The sequence below is a fragment of the Pyrgilauda ruficollis genome, unplaced genomic scaffold (assembly GCF_017590135.1).
Source record: "Pyrgilauda ruficollis isolate IOZ18807 unplaced genomic scaffold, ASM1759013v1 scaffold66, whole genome shotgun sequence".
Taxonomy (NCBI): Eukaryota; Metazoa; Chordata; class Aves; order Passeriformes; family Passeridae; genus Pyrgilauda; species Pyrgilauda ruficollis.
In genome coordinates this window covers 3,291,011-3,311,257 of record NW_024528377.1, presented here as the reverse complement: position 1 = coordinate 3,311,257, position 20,247 = coordinate 3,291,011, and the positions used below count along the sequence as shown (strand labels likewise).

General features: G+C 42.4%; 1 protein-coding gene across 4 annotated transcripts in view; it reads left to right on the top strand.

Moving 5' to 3' along the window:
• The first annotated feature begins 2,772 nt into the window (after nucleotides 1-2,772).
• EPS8 (epidermal growth factor receptor pathway substrate 8) overlaps nucleotides 2,773-20,247 on the top strand; it is a 125,019-nt gene continuing 107,544 nt past the window's right edge. For 2 of the 4 annotated variants that reach the window (XM_041484459.1, XM_041484455.1), the window contains exon 1: nucleotides 3,377-3,514. The gene's annotated coding sequence lies outside the window, so the exon portion shown is untranslated. Of the gene's footprint in view, nucleotides 2,993-3,376; nucleotides 3,515-3,827; nucleotides 3,948-20,247 lie in introns of those variants that run through there. The other 2 variants (XM_041484458.1, XM_041484456.1) reach the window with 2 other exon arrangements.

Below are 20,247 nucleotides of genomic sequence, written 5' to 3'. Positions count from 1 at the left end.
TTGCCTGAGCCAACCTTCCTTAGAAAGGTGATTCTGTAAGAAACTGCAAGTAGTTTCTGTAATATCATATTAATCAACTAATCATGATTTCAGTAAAGGAGTCAACTAATGAGGAGAGGTCTTTTAATAACACTTTTATATTCCTTTTTTTCTTCTTCTTCCAGGCAGGGGAATCAAACCCAAACACATTAGAAGGTTTATCCAAAGCTAATTTTTTGGGTAGCAGACCCCAGCCTCTTAGTTAATGCAGAAGCGTATAGAATGTCCTGAACATGTTTAGACCTCACAAATGTTGAGGTCATTATGTTTTTCATAGATAAATAGAAAATCTGAATTTAGAACAATTAATCACATTCACTTAGTGTCTTCTGTAAATGGTCTAAATATAAGTACATATATATTTATGTACACATATATACATGTACACATATATTTATGTATGTACACATATATATGTGTACATATACATACATGTATTCATATGTATACATGTGTATATATATGTTCACATATATTTATGGCACAAAGGATGTCATATTTAAGCAGAATACTTTAAAACCAGACCTACCCAAGAGAAACTCCCAATCAAACTACAAATTACTTCGGGACTAGAAGAATCTCTATGGTTATTCTTCAAATCCTCCTACCTGCATAGTTTTATAGATAGCACCATGTTTAGCCATGATGCAAAGTATATTCTATAATTTTTAAGCAGCAAATAATTTTTTTTTAAGCAGCAAACAGATATTTTCTGTAGTTGTAATTTTTTTTGGTTTTGTTTTTTTTATAGCATAAAGAATGGCGTAGCATGGACCAAAAGCCTGTCTCTTTTGTTCCTCTCGTTTGCTGTTGATTCTTCTGGATTTATCTTGCATTTTTATGACCTAAATCAGGAACAATTCTGCTGTTTCTCACTGAGCTGCATGTGCCTTAAAATCAATAGGAGACTCAGGCTTGCTTTGTGTATTTTTCTTCTGAAAACCCGATGGATACAGCGGTGTCTGCCTTCAATGAGAGTGGAAACTCCAGTATCAGTAATCCTCAATCCCTGGGCTTGCTGCAGCTGATGCTGCACAAAATGAACTCTTGTTTGCAGCAGAGGCTGGGCAAAGGTGCTCCCCGGGAAGCTGCAGGTGTGCTCCCCACGCCGTGCCTGCCTTCCCTGGCTGTGCACCTGCGAGGGGCTGGGGCTGCCCAGCCTGGCCGCATTCCAGGCAGGAAAGGGGCTGGCGGCAAACGGGCTCTGATGGAGCTGCCAGAACCTTCGTGGTGTGTAAAGCATCCTGCAGGTTCCCAGCTCAGAAAATCTCTTCAGGCTGATCTCCAACAGAAGGGAATTCTTTGGCGCATTTTGTCTTTTTTTCCAAGCAGACAAACGTTGGTGAAATACCTTCTTCATCCAGTGTGTTACAGTGTTCTGGCTTCATTTCTGCAGCAATATTAACTTCATACCCATGTGAAACAATTCTATAAATGTCCATACCTACTGTACACGTCTCAAAGAATAGTCATAGAATTTATTCTTCCCCAAATCTTTCTCTCATTTATCCTTCTGGTTTCCCTTCCCTCATTCTCACATCCCACTTTCCTTCCTCTTCATTTTCTCTGTTCCTTTAAAATGTTTTCTTTCCAAGTGAAACCAATCAAAATTATCAGCCCACAATGGTCTTCTGCATTTGTGTTCTGTCCTTTGTTAAAGGGAATTGGAGCAGGGGGTGGGCTTGGGCTTCTATCCAGGAAAAAGGGGGAAGAGAGGCACTGAGTATCACTGCCAAGGACTGAAGCTGTCCCCAGCCTTTTATTTAAGAGAATCTCTCGAATTTCTTTCTACCTCTCATGGGGTAAGCACTTTTAAGTATCAATTACTGTTATTATTTACCTAGGGAGTGTGTGTATGGCATCTGGCATAGTTTGGAAATGTCAGTGTTCCTGTAAGTTTCATTCACAGGAATTACCTAGGTAGCCTCTCTCTCCATATCAGATTCTTTAAGATTTGAAGGTTTGTTGGAAACAAACTAGGGAAGCATATGGTATCTGCACATTTCAATGCTTGTTTGGGTACACAGAAGTGGATTTATTTCACTTTTTTTTTTTTTTTTTTGGTGCTTTCCTCTTTTGTGGAGGACTTTCTGGACCAGAAAAATAGCAAAGGCAGAACTGGTAGAAGATGCAGCATGACAAGGGAGGCTCTGCCAGCTCCGAGCCAGGAAGGGGAAGTTGGCTGAGCTACTTTTCTTTCTCTCTCTCTCTTTTTTTTTTTTTTTTTTTTTTTTTTTTTTTTTTTTTTTCCCTTTTAAGCAGGGTTAAGGTGAACTCCTAAGCAATTGTGGAGTGAGGCCCCACCTCTCCCGGCCTGATCTGCAGGCTCGGGTTACTCTCCTGCCTGGTTCTCAGGAGCCCACAGTGAGCTGCATGCCTCTTCAGCCCGAACCTGCCAGAGCCTGGCAAAATTACTCCCTCTGTGGAGTTCAGCCCTTCCTTAGGAAGATTTGCTGGCAATCACCAGGTCAAGGATGGAGTAGCACCACTTGAGATTCAGCGACCAGACTGCTGCAAGCAGTAGCTGAGCAATATCACCCTGTCCACTTTTTTCTTTTTTTCTTTTTTTTTTTTTTTCTTCAAAATCGGGAAAATCCGTGTCTTCCCTGGAGAAGCCGTCAGGGGCAGGGCTCTGGCAGTGATGGCTCTGACTTCACCTGCTTCTGCAAATGAGTCACGGAGTGTTATAAAAAGCAAGGACCTGCCAAGTCTCATTTCTTGGAGCTGAGTGGAAATTTCAGCAAGCAGCTGCTCTTTCCTTAGTTTATACTTTTCCTCGGCAGGTTTCTTGGAGAGGGCCTGGAATCGCAGAAACTTTGTAGCAGAAAGGACCTGTTGCTCCTTTTGGTAACCGTGTCTCAGTGGAATTAGCTGTTTGGTCCAGATGTGATTCGGATCTTCCTAAGGAATCTTGGTCAAGCCTGGAAGGAGCCTCGGGAACGAAATTAAGCAGGTGTGTAAATCTTTCTGGATTGGCAATTGAATCCTATCAAAAACCAGAAACAGAACCTCAAAAATCAGATTAGCTCTCCTATACACAGCCCCTAAATAGAGGTTCTCTTCATATGTCTGATGCTGTCAAAAGATTTATGCTTTCTAGCTTTTCTCTGGAGTCACATAAGGCAAAAACTTATTTGAAAGAGAAATCAGTGAAAACAGATTCTCGAGGAACAGCCGGGTTCTAGGAGGGGAAGCGGCTCATTACAGCAATCCCGGCTGTGCTAACAGCGTAGCGTGAGGACTTTGGCTACCTGCAAGCCGATAGGGACCATTCCCCTGCGCCGAGCGAAAGCCACGTGTGAGTTGTCAGAGTGGGGAGGAATGTGGTGCCAGATGGAAACAACATAAACAGCTGGGAGATTTCATCCGGCATTTCCAGCGGAGACGGGAGACTTTTGTTCTCCTAGACCAGTCGTTCCAAAGGTGCTTTAGCTACTCCTGCTTCTTCGGGGAAGGATGTTGCTTTGGAGTCGTGGTACGTTTTGCGTGTGGCTTTGTATTTTATTTATTTTTATTTTTATATTTTTTTTACGATGACTTTACACTCCCACGTTTCAGCCCGGCTCCGGGGCGCTGCTCTCAGCACCTTTCCATGGCGTGAGCCGTGCAGGGAGCGGGAGCAGGGAGCGGCTCCGCAGGGCACCGTGCGGGAGCTCCGCGGGCCCGCCCCGGCCGCGGGCTGGAGCTGGGAATTGGGGCCGGGGATTGGGGCCCGGGATTGGGGCCGGGCCGGGGCGGGTGCCCGGCAGAGGGAGCTCGGCTCCGCTCGCCGCCGCTGCTCCGCTGACCGGCGCCCGCCCCGCTCCCGCACTTTGTTGGCGGCGCGGAGCGGAGCGGAGCCCCCGCGCCCGCCCGGAGCCCCGCGGCCACCGCCGCCCCCCGGGGCCGGGAGGAGGACTCGGGGCAAGGTAAGGGGCTAGCGGGGTGGGATGGTATGGGATTTCCCGTGGCGTCGAGCCCCCGGGTTGTTCCGCGACCCCGAAGCCGGTGGGGCAGCCTCCGCACGGCGGATTGCGGGGCGCTGGCCCGGCCCCGGTGGGACAGAGGGCTGAGAAGTCCCTCCCGGGGACGGTGGTCGCTGCTGCAGCTTTTTCTCAGCCTGGCTGTACACCCACGCAGCCCTCGGTGTGTGTGTGCCCGTGTAGGTGTGCGTGTGCCGCTGCGGTACCGCCACACCTGCCCGCGCCTCGCCCGCCGGGCTCGCACCGGGGGCGGCTGGGCATCCCCGCCGAAAGCACCATCCGTGCCGCCCTCCTCCTCCTCCTGCCTCACCTTCTGCCAGGTGACTCGCCTTTCAGTCCTTACCCCGGTATTTTTAACCCCGGTGGTTCAGCTGGTTTTTCTATCTCTGTAGCGGGCAAAGAGCAGCTTTCGGGTGGGATAATCCTGTTGGATGCCCGCGTTTGTTTGGTGCTCTCCCCTGCTGCCTTTCGTGTCCCCCCCGCTGTTCAGCCCTTTCGTTAACTTTCCCCGGCGTCTTTGCTCCTTCTGCCCCTCTCATCGCCATGACACGCACTCCCTAAGGCATTGCCAGCGTGCGATGACCTGGGCACACCTTGGAAACAGGTTAGTGGCATTTTGAGGAATAATTTAAGATGTTCCTGCCCCCCACCGTGACCTCAGTAGGGCTGCATTGTATCCACGAAAGGCGAGACGTTGCAGCTTCCACTAAAGCGTAGTTTCAAGCCAGCTGGTAGCAGGCAATAGAGGAAAGGGTGGAACAGGTTTTTCTTAAGGATGTTGTTTGAGAAGCAATCCTCCCACTTAGAAATTGTGCTTTGCCTTGCCTGGTGAATCTTGTACCCTCCAGAGTGGTGTGACCTTTGGTGGAGTCTGCTTTGTTTACTTGAGGTGAAGTGCTGGAGGTAAAAGTATTGCTCCTTTGCATTGTGTCTGCTGAAATATTAACCAAGTGATGGATCTCGCATGCCTTCGCAGCGTGGATCATATTTTAATTACTCCTCTCCTTCATCATCAGAAATGCGTCCTCCTCCCTTCCTATTGACTGTCTTCCTTCTCGTTTGTGATTGTGCAATGTCTGTATGTCAGCTACAAAAGTTGCTTGCATGGGAGAACATAAAAATGACCATTTTCTGTTGTTAGCAACTGGAAATACTTAATCAGCATCGTGTGACCGGTCTCCTTTTCCTGGAATACCCATGGAAACGCTGCAACCCGTGCCCTGTGAGGAGGAGAAACCTCTCCCGGGCCAGGCTTGCAGTGAGTTGGTGACTCCCTCTCAGTGGGACTACAAAGAGCTTGCGGAGTTTCCCAGGTGTAAGGGAGACGCCCCATATCTCCTCCTGATTCACAGTTCACAGGGAGCGTGGCGTTATTAGCTCCCAGGTAAGGAGATCCTGTGCTCAAGGCTCCACGGGAGCAGGCTGTGGCTGCTCCCTGCTTTTACCGGGAAGGAAATGGAAGTGGCTCTGGATTTGAGTTGTCCAGCTGGCTTGTGCTGTCACGCACTCATGGAGGCTGTGGTGTTGAGTTATGCCTTCTCCTAGCTCTGAATGCTGGCCTCTGAGTGATTCTGTGATTTTGAAAGCAGACAAAGCGTCCCATTAGATTTATTTGGAGGGAGGTAACACCCCAGGAGCAGCAACACCCAGTAATGATTAGGTGCTACTTATATACAGCAGTAGTGGAGAGGGCAAGATTAATCTGAAGTTACTTCTGCTGTGAAATGAACAGATGGAAAAAAAGTACTGAAGTTTTCCACTTGGTGACAACTAAATTCTTGAAATAGGGTTGATTTTTTTTTTTTTTCTGTCCATAGTCCAGCTGCAAATGGTGAATCAGTCACATCAACTACTGCATTTTTTCCCCTGTGGGTGATAGCTTATTAAAATCTAACATCTGAAGTCAAATAATTGAAGCCCCAAGGGTCAAAATAGATTAAATATATAAGAACTCTTCAGTTACTGTGGGCAGATGAGAGAAGACTTGAAGTCCACCCGACAAAGATTGCACCAAAGATTGCATGTTAACTTCAGTTTTGGTGTCTACCACTTGTTGCTCTTACATTCCTGGTTACAACTCCTGCATCTCTTCTCACACAGTGAATGACTGCTCAATGCACAAGATTTTTTCAAAGAGAGTTTTCGGCTGTGCCAGACAGAAAAAGGAAGTCCTTTGTGACTCCTCCAGTCTCCTCTCTCTGCTGTGGGGCTGGTGGCCAGAAAGAAAAGATGGTTAACACCTTGGAGTTGTTGCTTACAGTGCAGCCTGATCCTTGCAGCTCCGTTCCAAGCATATTTTTCAATGTGAAAATTCGGTACATAAGAGTCTAATTTCTTGTATTTAGTGCTGGTTCTCTAGTTTTTCCATTACTAAATGCTTCAAACCAGAAGAAACTAGAATTCCTGCTTTTGGAGAGGGGCTGCAACTGGTGCCATTTTATCTTAACTCCAGATAAATCTGCCAATTTATTCAACCAAAACAATGACATTCTGTTTTGTACAGCTTTTGATTTAACTCGGATACCTAGGATTTTCAGTTTTCTACCCTGAATTCCAAGTTAGATGGTGAACTTTGTTTTGCCATGAACTTCAGCTGTTACCTCAGTCCTGAGTGACCATTTCTCCCTGCTGCGCCCGTAGAGGAATTTAGGCATAAAGTCATTGAAAGTTTCACCTCAGTCGGTGACGCTCTTTTGGGTGTGTGTAGAAAACATTTGCAAAGCTGTTTACAAAACAATGCTCTGCAGTCACTGAAAGGGAATGTTAAGACAAGGTGTCTTGTACAGCTATTGACTCTGGGAGCGTCACAGCCTTTTCGGAATGACCATGATGGTGTGGGAAGAAGCAACCTCCACATCTGTTTTGTGAGGAGGGACTCTTCTTTCCTTTTTTTTTTTCCCCCTCCTAATTTTGTCATTGAGACTGGGGGATAATTTTCGGAATGACCATGATGGTGTGGGAAGAAGCAACCTCCACATCTGTTTTGTGAGGAGGGACTCTTCTTTCCTTTTTTTTTTTCCCCTCCTAATTTTGTGTGATTGGCACTGGGGGATAAAAAAAATGAATCACAAATGGAAATGTTGTTAGCATTAGCTTTTTAAGATCTGTTTCATTTTGAGCTGTGGCCGTGAGCCTGCAATCACTAACACGTCTTTGATTGTAACGTCAGTTTTAGCAACATTTTAAAATATTAGCCAACTCAGGGCCTTGAATTGCTACTAGTTGAACACTTCCAGTCCTTTCTTCCCTTCCCTCTCCATGCCACTGCCTCGGTAATTAAAGTTAGGCATGCTGTGAATCTCCACAGGGTTAAGATCTGACATGGAAATAGCAAATTACAAATTACTTTCTTTGCATTTATTACCTTTGTCTTCTGATGAATGGACTCCAGCAACCTTGTGCATCATGAACAAAGTTAGCAAATGTCTCTAGCCTCAAAGGTGCAGAGTCAGCATTTTCCATGAAGTTGTCCATTTCTGTGGGAATTTCTGTTGTGTGGTTTTCTGGCGCATGACAGGCGTCTTCATTACTCTGGTGGTGTGACAGGGGATTCTACTTGCCTTTGTTCTCAAAGCCTCACTCATGTTGTCACTTTGACCAACCATGGAAATTGTTAGCTTCCCTGTAAAGCTACAGAAGAAAAAAGAATGGCAAAAACACCAGTAGAAACACAAAAACGATTAAGCCATTCTCCTGGAATACTATGAAAACTTAAGAGTGTTTCAACAGAATAATTAGTAGAAATTAATGATTTTAAAAATGGCACCTGTTGAGTGAAAGTAGGTGTTCTGGATGTCCAGTTAACTTAAAAAAGGTTTCATACAGATAATGTGGTTGTTTGGGGTTTTTTGTTGTTTTGTTTCATTATTGATTTTATTTTGTTTTGGGTTTTTTGTTTGTTTTCTTTTCAAGAATGCATTGGTTTTACATGAAAGTGAGGATTTGTCTTTTAATAATCCAAAATATTACAGTTCGTGTTTTTTCTGGATTTTATAGATTATCCCTGAAGATAGGGAACACCTGATTCCTTTCAAGTTTTCCATGAGTGCAGGGGAATTGTATTCAGCTGAGTTAATTGTGAAACTGCCAGAGCTGGTTCTTGGGGCTGCAGTTTGCTGTAGCTGCTTCAGACTAAATGTACTACAAGAGTTTCTCTTATTATCTGTAGCCCAGCAATGTTTGTAACTGGAAAATAAAGGAGTGACTCCTGGCGGATTTGTATTTATCGCTTTGATTTCTGCTCCTGCGTGTAAAAGCGTTTTTAAAGGCTTGACCAAATAGAAAATCAGGCACGAGGATTGCTGCTTCTCCAATCATTTCTCCCTTCTCCTCCCCCTCATCCTCCAGAAATTGCCTCAAGTGTAAAAAGTGGATGAAAATGAGGTGTCAGCAGCACCTGCTTGTTGTCCATTAGATAAACCCACACCCATTAGCAAATGGTTTTTAACACCCACTCCCCAAAACAGCTGCATCAAACTTGTCCTAAAAAACATGAGAAATACCTGAACTCACAGAAGTTCATTTGCTCCTCAACATTTGCAGATAAGTGGTGAGATACAAGATTATCCCGATTTTGTCAATGTTTTGCCTTTAGGTAGACTTTGATCTTGCTCTGTTTTGTTCCGGTAAAGGTCCTAGTGAATTGTCTTTCACCTGAAATGTGAACTTTGGTTAATGAGCACCTTCTTTCATTCTGAGGTGGTTGAGAGGGCTTAATTCATCCCTCTGAATGCTCCTTTCATGAAAACTGAGGACTTTGCTCTTCCTTCTAATGTTCTCTTCCTTCTTCCGAGGCCACTGATCTTTTTATTGGTTTCCACAGCGTCTGAGGTGTAGTCTTCTCTATTTCCTGAGACAAAGATCTCTTTGTTTCCAGTGTAAAATATAATTTGAAATAATTAGCCTGAAGAAAGCTTTTTCTTCCCTGCTGCATAAGGGATTAGAAGCACGCTTGGTGTTCCCTGGTGTTAGGTATCTGGTTAATGCAGGGATTCTCTTAAGAGTCCAATGCCTGTAAGAATCCCAGTGTACATCATAAAAATATTTTTGAATGAGCTGTTCTATTACTCAGAGCATGTGGATGTGAGACCTTTCTAGAAGGAGTGAGACATTCATCTTGTACATTGTCTTATGCACTCATATACATGGAGAACTCAATGATCTGGCAAAGATAATGCAAGGAAATTGAGTTACATCATGAGGAGTCTGTGATATCATGTGGCAGTAAAATTTAGCTTGATGATCTTCTGTGCCATTTAAAAAATGGCATGGAAAAATCAACCATTTATACTTGTGCCTCTAAAGTAATTTTCAGCTTTGCACAACATGTCTTGAGAAGGCAATGAGTGCATTGTACTGCCTTCAGCTGGAGATAAAAATATACATCTGTGTATATTTTCACATTCAGAACAGGCTGCATATGAAATACATGTGTTTTCTCCTTTCCCCTCAATCTCATCTCAGACTCGCTTTTCCCAAAGTGGAATTATTTATTCTCTGCTCCACTTCCAGCATTATTTATTGCTTTGCAATTCTTCCTGTGCTCGAGCAGCCCTTAGTGTGATGTTTCAACTTTCTGTTTCCTTCCCTTCCTGTGTTCAGGGATAAAGTCTTGTCCAGGGCAGAGGGCTGGGAGCTAGAGGATGGGATCTGTTTCTGTTTTAGCAGCAAACTTCATTAAGGCTAACAAATCTGGCCTAACTGGTAATTAGCCTCTTGGTGCTATCTCACACGGAGAGGGCAGGACAGCGTGAGGCATCTGGACTTTGTACCTTGGTGTCTCTTAGGTAAGTCACCCCTGGGTGACAAACGTCCTGCCTCTGCCAAGAAACAGGCAAGGCTTCTCCACTGCAGTCACAGTGTCCCTTCCCTGGAGCTGCTGCCCTGAGAGCCTTGCCCTCAGCTTGGGCTCACCTCTCCCTGCTCAGCCTGGCCCCTGGATGAACTCTTCAGGTTTTCCTTCCCTCTCTGCTCGCCTCAGCCGTGTTTCTCCACCATCATCCATATTCTGGTCCGTCCTACTGTTGAGTCTTGATGTAACTTTAGTCTGCTGTTGTTTATTTTATTTTCTCTTCTATTTCTTTATTTAACCCCTATTTTCCCTACCTTTTTTGTTTTACATCACTCTTTAATTGCACACAGTGCAGCTTCGTGGACACTTCTTGCAGTAAAGCTTTTGCATACTCAGACCCCAATTCTTTCTCTCCTTTTCTATCCTTTATTCCAATGTCTTCTGTAAAGCATTTCAGATCCACTGTTCTCAGTGGGAGATGTGGTATGTGCAATTACATGGATAGTCAAATCTTTGTGGGTTAAGTCATGTCTTCCCCACAATGCTGTGTACTTTGTCAAGGCAGTAATTTCAAGCTCTCATCACGCAGTTCTACAACTCAAGACCTTACCGGGAGGTGTCAGAGTGTGTGTAGGCATTTGTTTTCCCTGTGTGAATGAGGTGTCTAATACACATCCAAAAAAGTCTCTTCAACAGTCTTACTGAATATGACTGGAAGATATTCTCAGAGCTGCCTTGGTTACGTGGTGGAATGAGTTCTTTTCTGCTTATAATTTACAGTTTTCCTCACTTTTTATATGAAAGCTGAATGTTGACATGCAAGTGGCTTAGGGCAGCTGGCAGCAGGGACCTGTGTCTTCCCAGGGACAACACTGATTTTTATTTTTTTTTTTGAGGAGGTGGATGCTTAGATCATGAGAGTTTATGTCCCACTGGGTTCTTTAAGTATTTTAAGCTGTCCTTTTATAACTCTGAAAGTTATTGTCCAGATATCTCCATTCCTTTTTTTAAAAATAATCTAAAAACCTCAATTTTGGAAACAGCTGTTTTGTCTCTGTCTCAGTTTTCCTACTTATAAACAAAAAACATATCTGACTCTCAGGAGTTTTGTGAGGCTTAATTAACAAATATTTATACAGGCTTTTGAAGATATAAAGCAGCATATAAATGCTAAGTAGTGTTATTATTACCACCAGCTGCTTTGTTGTAATTGAAGTAATAAAAGTTTCAGTGCCAGTGGTTGTGTTGCTGTTGCCTAAATACAGTTTTTGTGAACTCAGGAGACATTGAGGATGAGGAGAAAGTGATGGTGTAGACCATACTGAAATACAGTGTGTGGGACAGCTCTGAAACCTTTGTGAAGGACTTAAAAAATTTAAATAATGATAATAAAAAAGTAAAAATCCAGAACTGGAAAAGAATAAACCCTGTTCTGCAGTATGTTTAGTGGTCCCAGGACTAACTGGGGGCTGTTTGTGCTGTGCAGTGTGTTCCTGATTAGGAATGAGCTGGCAGCATTTGCATTTCTGGCATATGAAAGAAGGGATCTTATAGAGATGATTGAGAATGGGTAGTATAGGAAAAGTAACATGGTATAAATCACAATTAGCCTTTACAATTTATTTTTTTAAGGTCTACTTTTGTAAAACGTTCATGACTTAAAGCTGAGTTATTTTTATTAATGTTCTTGTGCTTATCTCACATAACCAGCTTGTTAAAAGCGGATATGAACACTTTTTAAGCCTCTGGCTTATAAATTGTGAGAAAGAGAAAGGAAGATTGATTCCAACAGGCTTGAAGGTAGATTCATTTCTCTTCTAGTTAGCAAAATGAGAAAGGGGGAAGAATTAAACTGTAGACTTAGCGAGCCAATCAGTTTCAGCCAGGTTGAAAATCATTAGATTTAGCTCTAATGCACAATTTAATTGTAAAAGTCTAACTTAAAAGAAAATGAATTCAGGGGAATTCTGTTTTGGTAAATTGATGATAATATCTCTTAAGTTATTTCTGCCTGAAGTAATAAGAGAGTGGAAAAAATAAAGTAATAACAAAGGAGCAGTGAGGGGGAACAATATTTTGCAAGCATCTCCTGAGGTTCAGAGGGGGTTACTTGGTTGCATTAAAAGAAGAATATTGTGCTGGTTGAACGTTGGAGAGGATTGATAAAAACTGTGGCTTGAGGAATCTCTGTTCTTTTTACTGTAAACATTTGAGATAAGATAGAAAAGTTTGGAAGAATGCAACATCCTCTGCTAGCTCTTCCAGCATTCTTAATTGTTTGTTATGAGGTCTTGGTTTGAACATTGGCAGGTATTTCTGGTGGGTTTAGGAGGTTCTAATTTATTAACCTGGGCTGTCAAATGACCTATAGCAAGTAATCTGTCTCTAATAATATTTTAATATTCAGTAAAATGCTGGTTTTACTTGTAAGGGATGTTCCCTAACAGCTTCTGCATCAGCTCTGCTTGTGAAGACTTGAGTTAGTTACGGTGTCAGAGGGATCACACAAATGTGGGTCGTGGGTGTCGTGATTTCATAGGGGCTGCACTGCAAGGACTTTGAAAACAGAGAGGATGCAAAGCAGGGAACTTACTCAGTGCTTTATGATTATAGGTAAGCAAATTTTAAGACAACTTTGAACATTATTAAACACTGAGAAGAAAAGTCCCCTGCCCCTTTTTTTTTTTTTTTTCCCCAGTTTTAGGCAAATCTTACTTTAAAAACTACCATAAAATGTACAACCACGAAGTCGTTCTGCATAGAAATAGAAGCACTTTAAACACACAGAGGAGGGCAATATAGCCCTGAGGCACATATGGAGACAACCCAAATGCTGAATGGTGGGTTCAGAAAAGGTTACTGCTCAAAATATTTTCAGTAGCCAAGTGGAAGACAAGTCATAGCATTGTATTAGAGCTGCTCTCTCTTTGTGAGAGACTGGTGACACCTCATTGTGAATAAAAATCTGGGGATTTTTGACAGCTGTGGGAAAGAGCAACTATTTTACGCTCCTTGTATACAGAGGTAGAACAATTAGATAGGAATTTGTTTTTCTGTTACCCCAGACTGTAACACAGAGTAGTATTGAAAGTCTTTTGACTGTCTTTTGAAGTACAAAAAAAATCTGCCTCAGGGGCTATCATTTTAAAGCATCATATGAAATGCTGATTTAATAAGGTCTGCTCCTTGCACATTTTAAGTGCAAGGGAATGTGTGTGTTGAGACCTTGCTAATCCTTCATTTGCACAAAGTCTTTGGCTTGTTCCCTAACTGTCAAGGAATTAATGGTGTGCTTCAACGAGGTCCTGCATTACTGGGCTGTAATTATTTTCAGAAGAGATTCTGCACTGCTTTTGGTGGTGCTCTATGAGTTATCATAATAAATAGAATGAAATTGCTGTTGTCAAAACATACGAGCAGAGGAATCTGATTCCCATTGTTGGTGTACTCAGTGGCTCCTGGAGTTGAGTGATACCCAGTGGACTTCCAGGCAGTTCATGCAGGTTGGTGAGATGTTTGCTGAGCTGGGCTCTTGTGCTTGTGGCGAGTTAAACAGGGGTGTAGGTGACAAGGAACAATTCCACTGAGCCAGAAACAGGCCCCAATTGCATGGGACACTTTTGTGTCTCCTGGCTGAGGATGGAGGTCGTTGCTGCTGTGGTGCTGCCCAAACCTGGGTATGGTTCTGCACTACAGACACACCCTGATTTTATGGAAATCTGCACCTAGCTAAAGCAGGCTGTGCAGAAGATAGCATATATCACTTGCTTTTCAGGTGGGGAGAGTCAGCAGTGTTCAATTTTGGAGTATCTACCTAGGATTTTCCCTTTGGTTTATTACAAATCTTTGTATGGTCGTAGTCCCTTAGTAGTTGTTGTACCAGGCACTCAATTTCAGGAGAATGCTATTATTTATACATTGGGTCTATTTTTAAGTCAGATAATCTATAAAACCTGTTGAAAACCACAAGAGATCATTACATCATCTAGTTTGACCTCCAGAGTGTAACAAGGAGGAGAGTTTCTGCCCTTCTATTTCTGCTAGCAAAATATTAATCAAATTTCCTTGGCTTTCCTCTCAGAGGAAGATAGACACAGTAACTTAAACTACCTGCCCCTGGCAAACACTGGCATTTTTCACTAAGTACATTGGTGAATTTTTAGTGGTTCTTTGTGGGTGTGAATCATGTGAATGCCAGAACGTGGTGCAACCCTTTGGATGCTGTTGTTTATGTATGTATATATATAATTTTTTAAAATATACACACTTTGTGTGTATATATACACACACACACATATATATACTTTGTGTGTGTGTATATATACGTATACACATACATATATACCTATATATATATATATGTATCTACTGTGGCACACAGCAGATGCAATCCAGGTTTCTTCCTCTAGATACACACACCTTTCCCCCCAAAGCTTCACAGGCTCAAAGCAGGTGATCCTGGAGTCTCTACTTCTATACTTCATGCTTCGCTGGATAAATTGTGTAAACTCACATCACTTTCTGAAGCACTGTGTGCTTGTCTGTGAAATCACTTTTTGCTCACGTGGCAGACTGAGGCACTTGTTTACACAGCAGTTTTTAGGAGTTAGAGGCCAGGTTAGCCTGTGTGGGCAATCCATGGGAGTGTCAGGGAGGTTCTTATATAGGTTCACTTCGATTTTTGAGATTTGTGGCCTTCCTGCCTCCTAGAGCATGGACCTGGAGTTGTACAGACTCTGGAATGTCCAGATGCACGCTGTGCTAGTATTTCCAGTGGTGCCTCAGGTTTTAGCATTTATATTTTTCAGATTCTGTGCTGCTTTAGTGGGTGGGTCTGAGCTTCATATGAGGGATGGTGAGCTCTGTGCACAGAGCAGGGAGACAAAACAATTCCTGCTCCAGCTGGGCACCAAGGACAAATGATCCAAATCTCAGCCCCAAGAGCACAAACAACATGGAGTGAAGAGAGAAAAACAAGCAGGATGGGACTGCATGGGCTGCAGCTGGAATTGGATGATGAACTGCAATGTGCACATGGAGCAGAACTTATAAAAATGAGAGTCCACGTCGCTGGGTGTCCATTTTGTGACCATTTTGGTTCATCTGGCTGGGCTCTGGTGCTGCCCAAGGTGGATCCATGGAGGAGATCCTTTTAATAAATCCCTGCTTTATTCTTTAACTCCATCCAGCCTCTACTCTAGCTCAGCCTTCACAAGGCATCACCAGCAGTAACATTTTTTTCAATATTGTCACATCTTCCTCATGGCTTTTATCAAACAAGATTTGCAGATGTCACTACAGGCAATTTAGTAAATGGAGTCCAAAAATTGGGTTTCTGTGGGAATGCGTCACCAGCTATTTGAGTCCTTGGTTTTAAAACCTTCCTCGTAGAGCTTTAGTGCAGAGGCTTCTTTAGGATGTAAAGAAAAAATGTGGTCATTTTACAGATGACCTTGCTCTTTATTCTCTCCCTGCATGGGACTTTTTCTTCCAGTAATGAGGAAATGTTCTGAGGCAGCGTTCTTGCCACAGTGACATAAAGCAACAGAGACTTCCAGTTATTCCCCTGTTCTTGCCCTGTAATAGACATGTGCCTTCAGGGACCAACTGACCTTAGAAATGATGCATATCTGGAGCTTGGGGTCATTTCTGTCCTACAGATTTTTTTTTTTTTTTTTTTAATTTTAATAGACTTTGGGATGGTGATACTGCACTCACTGATTAGAAACTGTTAGTATTCTTGATCCAAGTGTGTCCTGTCCACTCTGGACACACAATCCCCCTAAAGCTCCTAGAAATGCACTCAGTTGTTGCTCTGACAGAAAGAAAAAAACAGGAAAAAAGCCCCAAAATTGCCTAAAATTTACCTTTATGAGTTTGAAGTTGTTTTTCAGCCCAGGGATAAAGATTGGTGGTGATGTTCATGAGTTGTTCAGCTGTGGGTGAGAGGGTTTCTGCAGCATCAGAACCTTGATCTCGAAGTACTTGTTTGTTCCACTGATATTAATAGAACAAATTGTCTGCCTGTTTAATGATTTTTGAGGTTGAGGCTCAAAAATCTCAAAAAAAACAACAACCCACGACAAAAAAAAAACAAAGCAAACCCCAAGAAAATTTGTATGCTTGTTTTGTTAAAGGAAACTTAGATCATTTGGAAACAATTTAAAAGAATTTGTCACCATTCTGGTTATTTTTTTCTGTCCTCATTTAACTGTGAGACACATCTTTTCTTTTGAGTGTGTACTATTTTAAACAGGCATTATGTTTTCATGAAAACTCTGCTGGGCAATGTCTAACTCCAGACATAAAAGCAAATAAACTAAGAAAAATCCTCTGTTTATCTGAGATGAGAGGACTTTTTTAAGAAAAGGAGAGAGAGAGAAGATCCAAACCAAGTTAATGGTCTCTTTTGTCTCTCTTTATGTTCCTTAATGTTCTTCTGCAGTCCTCAGGAATTACATTATCTCATTGGTATGTCACTGGGGTAGAACTACAAAGAAATCTCAAAATGCTACTGTCTTTGGAATGTACAGTGAAGAGAGGCAGAGAGTGCTGCAATGCACTGTTTGATCTGGGCTGATTCTGATTTTACTCTGAATTCCGAATTGATGTGAATGTTTAATGATGGATAACATCTCTTGGATGCTCCCTGCACCTCACTGAAGTAAACCTGAGGGCTTGCATCTTTTTTTTGGGGCTGTTAATTTTACATACAGCTGAGATCTCTCGTGTGCAAGGTTGGCTATTTGGGATTTCTAATTAATTACATTTGACAGCTCATCCCCAGTTTTACTGCTTGGTGTTGCCTCAAACAAAGCTGAGCAAGCTTACTGTAAACTTTCCCGAGCTCTTCTCTAGTGAAATCTGTCACAATTTCCTGTCACTTGTGGAACGAGCTGTCACACAGCTGAGTGCTGGAGTTGTGGAGGTGGGTCTATCAGCAGTGCCAAGTGAAGATGAAGCAGTAGGGGCTGTGGACTGGGAAATGAGCAGGATGGTGTTGTGGGGGGATCGCTTTGTCTCCACTAAAATATTCAGGATCTGACTGTTGAGGGCTAGGATAGCTTCCAGGGTTCCTGGCCAGGAGGCTCTTTGGTTTGTTTTCACTCAATTCTTCAGCCAGGCTTATCCCTGTAAAGGGTAACAGCCAAATGGGAAATGAAATTAACATCTCTGATTTTCTTCCTTGTGACCCCTGTGTTTTTCATAGCATCCACTGCATGGATGCAGGGCTTGTTTCCATATATTTCCATATATTTCCATATACCTCATTGCCAGGTACTAGACAGTGAAAGCCAAAACTGCTACCCCAAAACCCCCTGATAATTCAATCCCCAGTGGTGATAGCTGGTGAGCCTGTGGCAGTGGCACAGAACAGAGGTCTGGAGTGGGGAATATCACTGCTGCCACATCCCTCTCTTGCAAAGCCCTGGGATTCTTCTTTTATCTTTCTTCAGTCTGCTAAGTCTTGTGAAAACAATAAACTGGCTCACCTCCAGTACTGTGATTTTTATCTTGAATTAATAACAAGTTGTCTTTTCTCACAAAGATAAGTACTTTTCTTTGAAACGAAAATTGCTTTCTCTTCTTGAGGATTCTACCATGTTAGCTAACACATTAACTATGGGGTTTTTTTCTTTTTTTCTTTTTTTTTTTTTTTCCTAATAATCCTTGGGCTATCAGGACCTTTGATTTGCCCTGGATTTTAATGAGTCATTTAAAAGCCAAGGTCTGTTTTGGCCATTTGACTGGGATACTCCCTCTCAAATCAGTTACCATTTTGAGAATGACATCTGAGTCTGCCTATGTTTCTGCATGACTGGAAGCTGTCACTACTCATTGAAACTTATTAGTGCTGGAAATGGATACGCTGCTTCATCTGCTGGGGATGAAACCTGAGGCACCAGCATTGGAATCTAAATGTTGTTCCCATGAGGAAAGGAGGAGAGCCTGGATAGTGAGGGGTGAGAGCTGCCTTGCAGCTCAAAGAGGCTTTGGGAGCTTTGCCTACAGGTGGCTAAAAGCAGGTTGTGGCATTTTTTTGATGATTCAAGACATTACTGTGCTTTAAAATCAAAGCTTAATGGGAGGCTACAATGCTTTAGCTGAAGATCATACTGCAGAAGACATTAATTTTTCTGTAAGAGGAACCAAAGTTGGGAATCCTCCTTTTGGGGAGGGGGAATGAGCACTTGAGGAATTAGACTTTAAAGAGGGCAGGTGTAAAGTTTGACTCAAAGCCAAGCTTCTGTAACAGCTCCTGGGAGTCCACACCTATGCAAAATGATTCTTAAAAATGGGGAGTGGGGGCCGTGAGCCTCCATCTGTCCTTAAAGGACACATTGTCACCTTTCTCACCTGAACGGGCTGTGAGCCAAAAGAGCAGAAGGACAAAAGGAGTCCCTGGGTGACTCCAGCTGTAACTGGCCCTCACCACATCACTGATCCTTGTTTTACAAGGCTGTGTAGGTGGTCCTGAATATTGTAATTTCTTAATTGTTTTTTTCACTTCATTATATCTAAATATATTCCCAGTACAGAGAATATTTCCCCCTATCCCCCTACCTCTTCTCCCATGCCTCAGCACAAGCCCAGAGCTTGCTTGAGATAGGAGTCTTTGATTGACAGTGCCTTCACCATCTGAGACTGGTGGTGTGCTGAAGTGTACAAATGGCATTTCAGAAACTGTAAAACTGACCTGGCAAAGTGTGATTTCCAATTTTTTATTTATTTTTATTTTTTTTTTTTACACTCTCCCCTTCTCTCAGCAAGTTGTAGATGTGTCTTGCTTCTGATCTGTCATGTTATGTCACTGGTTAACATTTCTGCAACCTGTAGAGAACTACAGAATACTGAAATTGGCACATTCTGAAATTCATGAACAGAGTTGAAATAGCACAGTCATAAATTAATCTTGATTCAACTCTTTTTTTTCTTAAATAGAGTTAAGTTTGCAGCAGAAATTCAGCAGAAATTCTGAGGCTGACAGAGTGCAAAGGTGACCTTCAAGGTGATGGGAATGGTTAGGACAGACCAGGTTTTACTAATGGATTTGTGATTTCCATAGTGCCTCTGCAAATTAAGAGCTGTTGCTCTTTGCCTAAGGACCAGCATTTTTAAAGCAAGCTTACAGTTTTCCCCACCTCCCATGCAACATCTTGGAGGCTTTTCCTTGACAGATAATAATATTGTAAGGAAAAGGAAGTTTTGCAACCCTTAAACTTCCTGAAGAAAAAAGTGATGCTAAGATTCCTTGGAAAAAAAAAATTAATAACACCACAAAATATTCAATGAGTCATAATTTACAGGAACATCAGTTTTCTGAGATGGTAACAAGATATAATTTTTTTTTTCCATTTATCCCAAAGGAAGGCAAATTTTGCTAGCTTTTTTTTTGCTGGTGTTACACTTCAGCATTGCAATCATATTTAAAGGAACAGTACCCAATTTCATCCATCAGTAAAACGAGGATGCTTTTGAATTAATGTTAGAAACTCTCCACATTAGGTTGGAACACTGAATAAAAGGAAATGAGGAATCAGTTGAATAAAAGGATAAGAAATTTCTTAAAGACATGGCATAAATAATAAAGCTGAACTTTTGCAGAAATGCTTATAAAGGAAAGCCATTCCCATTGCAACAATTAGTCTGCAGCTTAGTGTTTGTGCAAGAGAGTGCTGCTTCAATTAACAAAACTGATTTCTATAGCACAGTGGTGAGACTGGCTCAGACAAAACTGAAATATTCTCTTACTAAGGTACTAATGCTAATTAGTGAATGAAAGATCTCTTCCAAGTAAAATCACTCTTCCTGTATGAACTAATAACCCAGTTTTAAAGAAGGTTCTTACCTGATCAACCTTTGAGGCATTGCACTAAGCAGTAGAGTTTTACAACTCTTATGCTAAATAACATTTCTGAAGGATGTGCTTTCATATAATGAAGGTGTGCTGGATGTTTGATTTTAAGCTCATTGTTCTCCTTGCTGACTCTTTTTCCCCTCACATCTCATTATGTTCTTGCTTCTGAATGTCTGTTGTGCACAAGGTTTTCTCTTGACCTCCTAGAGAAAAATATTTGGTTTATGATCCTAAGTGAAATATTTTTACTTACTTTTTTTGAGTTTTTTTTTCTCCTGGTATTTAAAATAGCAATGTATCATTAGTGGTCTTTGTCCATGTTGTTCCCACAGCTGCAGTAGTGTGGAGCATCAGAAATTTGTTTTGTCCTGGACCTTGAAAGTTGCTGTGGTAACTGAACATCCCACTGGGGACTTGAGTTAGGTGTGCACACCTCATTTAACTTTCTAGCATCTCTCTGCAAACGTCTTAGGTCTGGGAACTCCATTAAAACCTCATCTCTGGTGTGCTGAGGAAAAGGAATCCCTCCTCCCGCCTGTGCCTCCCTTTGCTGCAGGCTGTGGTTTTCTCCTCGCTCCCTGTTGAGTGAGGAGCTG